This window comes from Heterodontus francisci, chromosome 18, assembly GCF_036365525.1.
Source record: "Heterodontus francisci isolate sHetFra1 chromosome 18, sHetFra1.hap1, whole genome shotgun sequence".
In the NCBI taxonomy this organism is placed as follows: domain Eukaryota; kingdom Metazoa; phylum Chordata; class Chondrichthyes; order Heterodontiformes; family Heterodontidae; genus Heterodontus; species Heterodontus francisci.
The window spans coordinates 70,571,396-70,584,094 of NC_090388.1; positions in this window are offsets into that span (position 1 = coordinate 70,571,396).

The window sequence follows — 12,699 nt, forward strand, 5'->3', positions numbered from 1 at the left end:
TGATAGGTGTTCAACCACTCCAGGTAAGCAGGAAAGGGCATGTGGGCCTATAAGGTGGAGCAGCAGCTGCCTGAAGCCTGTGGAAGCTCTTCTCAAGGTGCTGCTTGCGTTGACGGCGGCTCCTCGGCCCTTTGATGGTGCCACCTCCTGAAACCCTGATGACAGAGGTCCCTTTGGGGCTCAGGTATCCAGAGGCCATCTCATGCACTGGAGCAGAACAGGGAGCAGCCTGCCTCTACTTCAACTGTAGGTGCCGGGACAGCACAACATAAGAACACCCAGGAGCATTCGTGTAAATCCACCTAGTTTTACTTGGGGTTTCACTGGGTGATAATTCTATGCTGAATGCCAAAGCGTTAGATGTATATGCTACTTTAAAGGTCTTGTAATGCGTCATCTGTTCATTTCTGTACCAGTCGTCTTATCACCAAATGGTGAGCACTTGAAATGGAGGGCATACGATGAGGGCATTGGTGAATGTACCCCTTGGAATGATGCAGTGCCAGTCTACCAAGGCTATATCACAGAGAAGACTGAATCCGTTTCCAGGGGTGTTTAATGGTATCTCAGGAGAAATGTGTGCTTCTGAGTGAGTCACATGTCTCCCTGGGACGCATGCTAATGCCCGTTGGCATTGGATCTGTGGGCGCATTTCCATTGGCCACCTTGTCTCCACCTCCTCCGCCCCCCCGAAACTCATACTCTTCCTCCTCGGATACTGCAGGTCTCCCCACATCTATTCACGCACCGAACCCCATTTTCAGCAGGCATATGGCCTGTTCAATTGTTACCCTTATATTCATATGGCAGCAGTTGTACGTGTCATCTGCCTCTGTGTTGGGGTTCCTCACATGTGTAAGCAACCATGTCTTTAGTGCATATCCCTTGTCACTCAGTTTCCATCCACGAAGACATGTGGCTGACCTGAAAAGCTGAGGCACATGGGACTGTCTCAAGATGTACAAGTTGTGGCAGCTTCCTGGGAACTGTGCACACACCCTCAGGACCCTCATGCAGTGGTCGCAGACTAATTGAACATTCAGTGAGCAGAATCCCTTCCTGCTGACAAAGGCATCTGGCTGCTCTGCAAGAGTGTTGGTGACCACATGCATGCAGTCGATTATCCCCTGCAGCTGCCAATGGTCCCAAATCCTATCGCCCTCTTGGTCTAACTGACCTGACCTTATGCCCTCTGGTACATAGCATCTAACACCTGCTTGATGCAGTGATGGGCTGCTGAATACAATATCCCACAGATGTCTCCAGACATTCCCTTGAATGATCCTGGGGTGTAAAAGTTCAATGCCATGGTCACCTTCACCACCACAGGCAATGGGTGGCCACCACATCCCATTGGCTTCAACTCTTCCTCCAGCATCCTGCACAGGTCCGCTACCACCTGCCTGGACAGTCTTCGGAGACACTGGTGATCTGAGATCTCCATGCAGCAGAGCCTCTGTCTGTAAACTGGGTAGTGCCTTCTGTGAACATTAGTCTGCATTCTTGGCCCTATGCGTCCCCCTGGTCAAAGTCCCCTCACACCCTCATGAGGCTGCTGCTCCTCTGGCTGTTGCAGCCCCGCTCCATGTGGCTGAACCTGTCTCTCATTATCACTCTCCTCCTCACTGGAGGAGTCAAACTCTGAGTGCTGAACAGCTATTGAACATTGGAGCCCCCAAGGCTCAAAGCCACTCAGCCCCCTCGTGCTGCCTGCACTAGATGACATGGACCTGGAAGAGACCCTTCCAATAAGTGTCCTCCAATATGGGATCCCACTGTGGACACCCTCCAACTTTTCAATCCCTTGCTTAAATGAATCTCAGCCGGCCTGTTTGACAATGTAGCTGGACTCAACGGCTGCTATCTCCAGCTACCACTCACCCGCTGCTGAATTCTTGCCTCCTTCTAGTAGGTGAGCCGTTGACACTCCATGGAACCCGTGTGCCCCAGGGAAAATTTGAAATCCGCTTCAAAATCTTTGTTCGTTGGCTGCTTAAGAGCCTCAAGTGCCCGCCCACCACCATTCTGTGTGATTGCAATCCTGCTGCCCAACCACCATTAGGAAATTTGTCCGGCAACGGGCAGACGTCGGTGTTCTGCTCTGACGCGTTCCACCACCATTTTACTGGCACCCCTGCCACCAAGCCTGTCGCCACAGGACCCATAAAATTCCACCCTCGCAGTCTTTAAAGTGAAGAAGTGGAAAGTAATCTGCAGATTGCAGCTCATTTTTCGATACAGCAAATGTTCTCAGCATTCATAGGGGAGCACAAAGTGACTCTTAGCGTTGGTATTACCAATAAAAGTCACATTGTTAAATTACAAGAGTCAGAGGCCACCTAGAGTACAACAATGCTATCAATCATGTCTGAGACACAATGTGCTTAGCAAAAGGACTACATCTCTAGTAATGCACTGCTGGGAATTAATGGGCATGTCAAAGTACTTTAGGACTGATATGGAAGGTGGCACAAGAGGGTCCACTTATCAGATTCTGACAGCAAGAAAGGCAAAACAAATTAGATGAATACCCAACTGGATCTCATATGTCTACCTAAGAGTCTGAACAGCAGTTGGCACATACATTTAAAGCAGGATATGGCAATTTCGAAAGCAACGCAGTTACAGTGACAGGAGTCAGAGGGTTAGAGGTAGGTTAAAGTTGATGTCCTCTGATCTCCTTAATGAAGTAATTGCATCGCTGATAGCGTGTAGCCCTCAAAAAGTGTAACTAAATAAATATGATGGTTTGTTTGTATTTTTTAAACCACTTGAAGCTGCTTTACATGAAAGCACAACACAATGTAAACTGACCAAAAAAGAGTTTCAGCACAGTCAATTTCTGGCAGTTACATCAACTGCGCCTACTTGTGAGAAAATGTCCTCCAAGGAGATGAGAGAAATTCTGCTTACAAAAGAGATGAAAGCAATTTTGCAAAACATAATCAATTCTGAAAATTGAAACTTCCTTTTTCCTTATAAAAGGGCTCATTATGGTTTTTTTGAACCGGTTCTCTGCTAATCTCAATCAAAGTTATCCTGGATTGCAATTATCACTATAGGAAGAGAATCAGACAATGTGCTTGTCATGAACATCAGAGTTTTTCATGTGCTCTACACAGGCAGCTGGGTTGCACAGAAGTTCAGAAAATGCAGCAGAAACAGTGCTAATGAAAAGATATTTTCAGTTGGGGAACATTCTTGTGATACCTGAAGGCAAATACTCCAGAACAAATGCTCTCCATGGCTCCATATAATATATAACAGGAATGTGCTAAAGAATGTATAAACCCTCAAGCAAAAGGACTCAGATGAAATATAAACAAGACTTTTTTGTGAAAAATAGACAATCTCCCCTTTTAGTGAAAACCAAAAAATGCTGCCCCATGGAAGTTTAATGGTGCAACATGAATCTATAATGAAGATGTCAACATTGGCTCTGTGGTAGCAATTTCACCTCCCAGCAGTGGGTTCAAGCTCTACTCCAGAGATTTGAGCACAAAACCTAGGCTGACACCTCAGTGCAGTACTGAGGGAATGCTGGACTATAGGAAGTGCCATCCTTCAAATGAAATGTTAAACTGAGGCCCTTTCTGCCCTCTCAGGTGGATATAAAATATCTGATGGCACTATTTTGAAGAAGAATAGGGGAGTTCTCCTTGTTATCCTGGTCATTATTTATCCCTCGTCCAGCATCATTTAAACAGATTATCTATTATCACACTGTAGTTTGTGGGAGCTTGTTGTGCACAAATTAACTCCTTCAACAGTACCTTCCAAACCCATGACTTCTACTACCTAGAAGGACAAGGGCAGCAGATGCATGGGAACACCACCACCTGCAAGTTCCCCTCCAAGCCACACACCATCCTGACTTGAGCTATATCGCCGTTCCTTCACTGTCGTTGGGTCAAAATCCTGGAACGCTCTTCCTAACAGCACTGTGGGTGTACCTACACCACATGGACTGCAGCGGTTCAAGAAGGAAGCTCACCACCACCTTCTCAAGGGCAATTAGGGATGGGCAACAAATGCTGCCATAGCCAGTGACGCCCACATCCCCTGAACAAATAAAAAAAAACATGGCTTGTCACGTTTGGTTGTGCTTTGAACAGTGCCAATAAGAGTGAAGCGCACAGGGCTTGTAGGCTCTGCCTGCCCAAAAGGATGGCTTCTAATTTACGACTGCTTTTAAGCAAGGCATCTAAATTGTAGCCTTTGGGGTTCTCAAGTAGTTCTCTTTGGAATGCTTCAATGGGTGTGGAAGCTATCACAATCTCCGTAATCCTGTCAGCTAGAGCTGTGTCCGAAAAATCACAGTCACACCCCTTATCTCTACATCGGCTCACAAATTGGTCTGCCGTCTCCTTTGGCTGCTGCTGGAACAACATCAACTCGAGGTTCTAATGGTCACTGATCTGAAACATTAACTCTGCTTCTCTCGCCACAGATGCTGCTGGACCTGCTGAGTATTTCCAGCATTTCTTCTTGTTTCCAGCATCTGCAGTATTTTGCTTTTATAAACACGAGGTGGTGTATTCTGAAATTGAGCTTGACTTTTAACTGGTCTTGCAATATGGAGCATATTTTACTCGGGTCCTTTAAGTCATCCTCCGTAAGACTGGATGTATTTAACCTGTGTAGGCCTTCATTTCCAATGGCAATCTTGACTTTAATTGCTTGCTTATCTGCTCAACTATGGCCAAGTCAAGAAAACACAGTTCTATTCGCTGTTTTTATGGTTTAAATTTAGTGAGGAGGTCCGCTACCTTCCGGTTCAGAGATGGAAATTTAGTTGACAATTTGTGTGGATCAGCATCAGTGGTCGGAATAAAGATTTAAAGTTGGACAGTCCTTAAGAGGTCAGGTTCTGTTGTCACTGGCAGTACAGGCTTTCTCTGTAGCCAAAAAAATCCGCCTTGCTGCTATGTAGAAAAATAAATTACTGCAGCTGTTTAAAAAACTTCCTGCCGTTTTTTAAAAAAGCAAATCACTGTCTGCAATACCACTGGCTGCCACAGCCTACGGGGCAGTAGAGAGCGAAAGACAGTGCGAGCATGGTGCTGGGTCTGGTCTCGCACACTCTCGAGGCCCCACTCACGAAGGGCGATTTCCGAGTCAGAACAAAAGGAACTATCTCCTGAGCCACGTGTTGAATTTAGGCTCCGCCCACGAAGGACGACGTCAGTGCAAAGATGACTAAGTGGACTGTTTCCTGGACCGCATGCTGTTCTTCAGCCCTGCCTATGAACAGCAATTTCAACATGAAAAGACTCTGTAATGGCGGTGGGGAGAGAGAGTTAGTGATGTTTTTTCTTTCTTTGATGGCTCTCCTGATCAATGCAAAGGCCGGTAATGGAGCCAAAAATTTTTTTTTTTGACTCTCATGAAACCTTTAGGAGAAGAAGAAAAATGGCTATAAAAGTCTTCTGGCCTTTTCTCAAACACCTGGGGGTTGCTACGCACAGATGGAGTGGGCTTTTATTGGATTGCTTCCACAGCAAACCGTAATCGCAGCTTGAATCAGACTCATGTTCCCGAAAAACAAAGCTGTAGAATCTTGGTGCGATGTGCCATGTCCCGAGGATATGAACCTGCTGTGTATTAGATGCTAACAATATCGCAGAGTCACTTACACAGACTTCCACGCTGCCGCAAGGATCGCAGGCGAACCTGGTGATCTTGGAAAACTTCACTCCAGAGCTTCTGCAGCAAGCGGATGGGCTCAGCTTTCCAGTCTCTGCAGAAATTTGAAATACCTTCAACAACCACCAGCTGCCATCATATTATGTTTTTGTGTTGTAACATGGACACACCAATCACGCAAACAAGATCACTGAATCCAAAATGTAGGTTCCTTTATTGAAAATACTAACTTACAGAACAATGCTGGGAAGATGCTTTATGTTATTGTTCCTTCAGCTGCTTGCTGCAAGTGTTTCGAGGTCGCAAAGGTCTGTGCATTACATCCTGTCTGATGATGGGTAGCTGTTTCAGCTACACCCCTTAAGCAGTATTGCAGCACCTAAAGCAATACCACAACAACTGTGCAACCTAAGTACAAGCCAGAAGGTATGCCTGGTGAAATAGGAACCCTCCCTCAATAATAAGGGCAATTTTGGCAATATTTTAGACACCTTAGGCAGAATTTCACGAAGCACCTCTGCTGGCATGAATCCTCATCAGTGCTGAGGAAGGGTTGGATAATCAGGTTATTGGTGTGTCAACCCAACTTACATTTGGATCTAGTGAGACTCGGGGCTGAATTTACCTGAGATGGCAGAAGTCCCACTGCTGGGGTCGAAAGCAGGAGGTGACCATGCTTCAGCGGGCGGCAGGACCCGGGGCTCCATTTTGCCAGTGGCAGCCATTTGAGTGGCTGCTAAAGGGGCTGCCAGTTAATTAATGATGGCAGCCTGCCCCCAAGAGCTCAGCAGCCTCAGCAGCATCACTGCTGGCAGTGTCCATTGCTGAGACTGCAGCTGCAGAGAGAGGGTGCCCCAATGGACAGACACCCTCGCAGACAGGTAAGTTGCATTGCTGGTAGTCGGGTCCTCGCAACCAGCCCCCGGCAATTGAATTGGGGGTGGGTCATTGAGCAGCGTAGCGCTGTTGCCCCAGGGGTGGCTACTGCCACCCAGGAACCTCTCTGTGGGGCATGAAATGTCGCTACCCCTCCCACCCCCCCCCCCCCCCCCCGTGCCTGCTGGGAGGCCACGGAGATGGGAAGTAGCCCTTAATTGGCCACTTAAGTGTCTCAATTGGCCTCCCAGCAGGCAGCCAAGGGGCCAGCTTTCCCACTGCTGGCAAAATGGCACAGCAGCGGGAAGAAGTTGGGCACCTCCCCATCCCCCCCAATGCCTTCCCGCACCACTTTGACACCCTTCCCATCTCCCAGCCCATCCCCAAAGGGCCCAGAAAATTCCAGCCTTTGTTAGTATTGCAGCCTTGTGTGATTATCCTTCATTTCTACACTACCTCATTTCTATGAATTGACTACACTAGGCTTTTCTTACACTTTCTCATCATTTTACAAATCAGGAGGAGAAACATCTTGCTCAAAGGAAGAAAAGATATGCAGGCCATCCTCTTGGCAGCTGGTTAGAAATCAGCCTGATCTTTCACCAGAGGGAAAACTAAACACAGAAAGGGAAATAATGGACAAAAATATGTATGATTATTCATATAAACAGCTCTGTTAAGACACGGTGAAGAACATAATGAAGAATTAACTCACAGAGGCCAAAATTTTACCGGCATGCCATGGGTCATGTGATCAGGACCAAAAGCGGCTCCTGAGCCCACACAGGTGAATGCTGGGACTGCAGGGGCCATTTTACAGGCAGTAGCCAATTAAGACGCTGCTGCCGGGAAGGCCGTCCAATTAAGAATGGCGGCCTGCCTCTCTGAGCAACCGGCCCAATCCGAGGGTTGGCAGCTCTGCAGTGCCACCAATAGAGGCGCCTCGCAGGTAACCTTTTTTTTATACACCGGGGCCAGGCAGGTAAGCCTGGCAATTGGAGGGGTGGCATTGAGGCCACGGGGGTGGCCATTGCTGCTGCTGAGCCTCTCCATGGGCCTTCGAGCCTCCAGAAAGAAAGGAACCCCCGAGAAGCTGCTGGGAGGCCACTTTGCTATAGCTGGCAGACTCCTCTCCCAGCGGGGAATTGTTCTGATGCTGGTAAAATGCCAGCGGGATCGTAAAATAGCCGTAAATAGGCCAATTAATTGGCCGTCCACCTCCTGTTGGTGGGCAGTCAAGCTGCCTCCATTCCCACCGTTGAAAGTATCCCGTGGCTGCGGGAAGACGGTGGGCTTCCCTCCCAACACCTTCCACCGCCATTTCACCACACTTCCCGCCTCACAGCCCGTCCTCAGGGGGCTGGTAAAATTCAGCCCATAGAGTCAAACATACCCTGTTTTAACCCTTTGTGTGCCTCAGACCAGCACCAATATCTCTCAGATACCTAGGAAACCTCTGCTCACTCATGTGTCAGTGACTATGTTCCGACTGGTGCCTACAAGAGGACTATGCTCTTAAGAATGCTGCTGGTTCCTCAAACCTGCCACCGTGGCAGACTGAGGATGCTGATCCAGACTCATTGAGGCCGGTGAACACAGACCATTACCTCAGAGAAAAATTAAGTCAGAACAGGGAAGCAGATCAAAAGCTGTGGTTGCACAGATGTTATGACATGTATTGCTCCACTCAGAGCAGTATATATTCAACATTGTACATGAATGAAAAGTTCGAGAAATATTTGCACTGTAATTATGAATCAAAGAGTTTTTATCATTGATGTACCTATGAACCTTATTGTTACATATCCTTTTAATTGTATAACATAAAACTATGGCATGTCTGGAGGGAAAATCTATTCATTCACAGAAACTTTTGTGTTATAGAAAAATAGGCTGAAAAATTCAGCTCCAGAATGTGGAGCTGATGCTACCAAAGCTGGAGTTGCTGAAAATGGGGTTGGGGGGGGGGGATTGGTGCATAATGTGCTCAGCCATTTCCAGCACGGCCCACCCATGCTGGTAAGGGCGCTTGCGTGGGTGTCTCAGGCATGTGCTGGAAACTTTTATCGTGCGCAGATTGTGACGTCAGACAGCCTCTCAGGCTGACTTGATGTACATTCTGCCAATTCGGACTGCACAGGTCCTGTTAACACCATCTCCTAAACTCTCCCAGCTAAACATCTGGTCAGCTGCATGAGGAACTCTCCACTAGTGTTATTTAAAGGGCCAGCCATCCAGGTGAGGTGCTTTTGAGTTATTTTTGTTGTTGCAGAGTTTGTGGAAGTACTGGGGTGTATTCTTGGAGGAGATTTGGTGACTTGTTGGATTTTGAAAGGTGTGTTGCTGCATCCTGACAGGGAGGTGAGAGGAGTTTTCTGCCCTGTGTACAGAAAGCATGCTCGAGTTATGGGGCTATAATTGCAATCCCTCTTGGCCTGCAACACGACAGGGCTATGGAGCACAGGCAGCAGAGAGGGGAAACTGTGCAGAGGGAGAAGGAGGAGGGTCCTCCACAGAAGGCCGTACCCAACAAGGTTTTTCTGGGAGTACCTCTCCGCTGTCCACTTCAGCCAGGAGCAACGGTTGAGGCGCCTATAATTCAGCAAAAAGATGGTCACTGAACTGTGTCACTCCCTTCAACAGGGTCTACAGCTGCACAGCAGAACGAGGACGGTGGTACCAGCGGCCATCAAGGCCACTGTTGGCCTCAATTTATACAGAAGTGGATCCTTTCAGGTGCAGCAGGCATCATAGCCAACATTTCCCTTGGCTGCATCAGGAAGGTGACAGAGGCCCTGTATGCCAGGAGAGGAGATTTCATAATTTTCTCTCTTACCAGAGATAGGCATGAGGCTTTTCCAAGGTTGGGGGACTCCCAATGGCGCAGGCAGCCATCAATTGAATGCATGCCCCACATGTAAGTGGGGAGAGGTTCAGAAACCACATGGGCTACCCCTCCATCAATGTGCTGTTGTTCTGCAACCATGCCCAGAACATCATGTTGGTGAATATTCACTATTCCCTTCTCAGGGTTTTCCTTGAGGGCCTCCTCCCTACCACCACCTCCACCGCCCCCCCTCCCCCCCACCCACTCACCGCAACCACTGTGGAGACACTGCTTCTCTCCTCTTTTCAATCTCCTATACTAAATCCTCCAGCACCACATTGGAAAAACTGGGAGACCTCGCAGGGTCCTGTTGTTCCATTTGGGCTGCTTTTCCTTGCAGCCAGTTCCTGCATAGACACCAGCAGCAGTTTACTTATAATGAGTGCAGCTCCCCTTTAAGAGGGACAGGCTATCAACATCCTGGGGGTTAGCATTGACCAGAAACTCAACTGGATCAGTCATATAAATGCTTTGGCTACAAGAGCAGGTCAGACGCTGGGAATTCTGCAGCGAGTAACTCACCTCCTGACTCCCCAAAGCCTGTCCACCATCTACAAGGCACAAGTCAGGAATGTGATGGAATACTCTCCATTTGCCTGGATGGGTGCAGCTCCAACAACACTCAAGAAACTCAACACCATCCAGGACAAAGCAGCCCACTTGATTGGCACACATTCCACCACCTTCAACATTCACTCCCTCCACCACCGATGTACAGTGGCAGCAGTGTGTACCATTTTCAAGATGCACTGCAGCAATGCTCCTTCAACAGCACCTTCCAAACCCGCAACCTCTACCACCTAGAAGGACAAGGGCAACAAATGCATGGGAACACCACCTCCTGCAAGTTCCCCTCCAAGCCACACACCATCCTGACTTGGAACTATATCACCATTCCTTCACTGTCACTGGGTCAAAATCCTGGAACTCCCTTCCTAACAGCACTGTAGGACTGCAGCAGTTCAAGAAGGAGGCTCATCACCACCTTCTCAAGGGCAATTAGGGATGGACAACAAATGCTAGCCTAGCCAGCAATGCCCCCATCCCGTGAAAGAATTAAAAAAGGCTGTTTTTAAGACATACAGGTTAGCTGGAACATGTGCTAGCCATGCACGCTGTTGGGCCCCCTGTTGAGCATGCAGCCAGCCTACCGTGCATTCGGTGCTGGGCTGCACATTGAAATAGTGGAAATGAGGAGGCAACACGAATTTTACACGCTGGTTGCCTTAACAGGACGGGGCAGGTGGTAATTGTAAATCACGACTCCGGCTCCCGAAAACGGGGCGAGGGAATCCAATTTTTAGCCCATAGATTCTATTGAATAATAGAAAGGTGGGAGGGAATTGCAAAGTAATACTGCAATCGAAGCCTCAATGTCATAAACCATGAGAACAAAACTCTTGTACTGAAGATGTTGCTTGAATCCAGAGATTAGATTGCTGCCTTTTAAATGGCTTCAGTCATCCTGGAAGCATGTTTTACAAATAAATCTAATTTCTGAAATAATTACTGACGTGCAGATTTTATTCCTGTTAATCACACATCAAAGCCCAATGACAAATCTTAACAGTGTGCCATAATTGCATCAGATAGGGGAAATAGTGGAGGTAAAACCTTTTTAATTTGATGCAAAACATGTAGCGATCCAATTTGATGGGACATATAGATTACCCTGAAAGATTGAATAGAACATTTATATCCCATCAATCAAAAAATATAACTGAGTTTGAACCTTGACCCTGAGAGAGAAATGTGTCCAAATAAGATTTTGACGTGCCAGCTCTTTGTCTTACTTTGCCTAGTCAGACATCTTTAACTGCCACCATTATCTGTGCATGTTCCACTTCTAAAGTAAAATAATTGGGGTGAAATGAACTGGTTGCAACGTGTTTAGAATCATAGAATACAACAGAACAGAGTCGGACACTTTGAACCATCAAGCCTATACCAGTGCTTCTCTCCATTTCAGTCACCTAATCTAAGTCAGAACCAAGTCAGAGCCCATCTGACGAAAAGTCATCGACCTGAAATGTTAACTCTGCTTCTCTCCACAGATACTGCCAGACCTGCTGAATATTTCCTGCATTTTCTGTGTGTATTTCAAATTTCCAGCATCCGCAGCATTTTGCTTTTGCACCCTTTAATAATCCTCTTTTATAAGCAATTATATAATTTATATTTAGAATAATTTATGGATTATGCTATAACAATAAGTTGTGGTAGAGAGAATTCCATATTCTAAGCACCTACTGTGTAAAGAAAGCTTTTCTGATCTTTTAATTCTTTTTGGGATTATCTTGGTTTTATCTTTATCTTTACAGTCTTGCCAATGAAAAGAAATGAAACAATTTATACAGTGCTTTTCATGACCACAGGATGTTCTAAAGCACTTCACAGTCAGGCAATATCATCAGAAATAAAGGAGAAATGTTAGTCAGAACATCTTCCCTGCTCTTCTTGGAGAGTGTCATTAGATCTTTTATTTCCACCTGAAAGGGCAGGGTGGGCCTCAGTTTAATGTCGCATCTGAAAGATGCCACCTGCAACAGTCCTGCATTGAAGTGCCATCTTGGATTATGGGCTTAAGTCTCTGGATCAGGTCTTCAACCTGTGGTGTTGTAGTGTTTTGAAATTGCAATTGCATTGTGTACTCTAGAGGCTGCTGTAGAATACACATGCTGGCAGAGGGAAAGTGAAACTAATACAGAATCCTTCATGTTCAGGAGCATGCTGCTGCTGTCTTTTTCTCATATCCTATACCAAATGTGGCTAAACCTCACTCCAGTCCTGAGAGACATCACAGAACCCACAACCTTCTGACACAGAACAAAGAACAAAGAACAGTACAGCACAGGAACAGGCCATTCGGCCCTCCAAGCCTGTGCCGATCTTGATGCCTGCCTAAACTAACACCTTCTGCACTTCCGGGGCCCATATCCCTCTATTCCCTTCCTATTCATATATTTGTCAAGATGTCTCTTAAACGTCGCTATCGTATCTGCTTCCACCACCTCCCCTGGCAGCAAGTTCCAGGCACTCACCACCCTCTGTGTAAAAAACTTGCCTCGCACATCCCCTCTAAACTTGGCCCCTCGCACCTTAAACCTATCTCCCCTAATAACTGACTCTGACTATCCACTCTGTCCATGCCGCTCATAACTTTGTAAACCTCTATCATGTCGCCCCTCCACCTCCGTCGTTCCAGTGAAAACAATCCGAGTTTTTCCAACCTCTCCTCATAGCTAATGCCTTCCAGACCAGGCAACATCCTGGTAAACCTCCTCTGTACC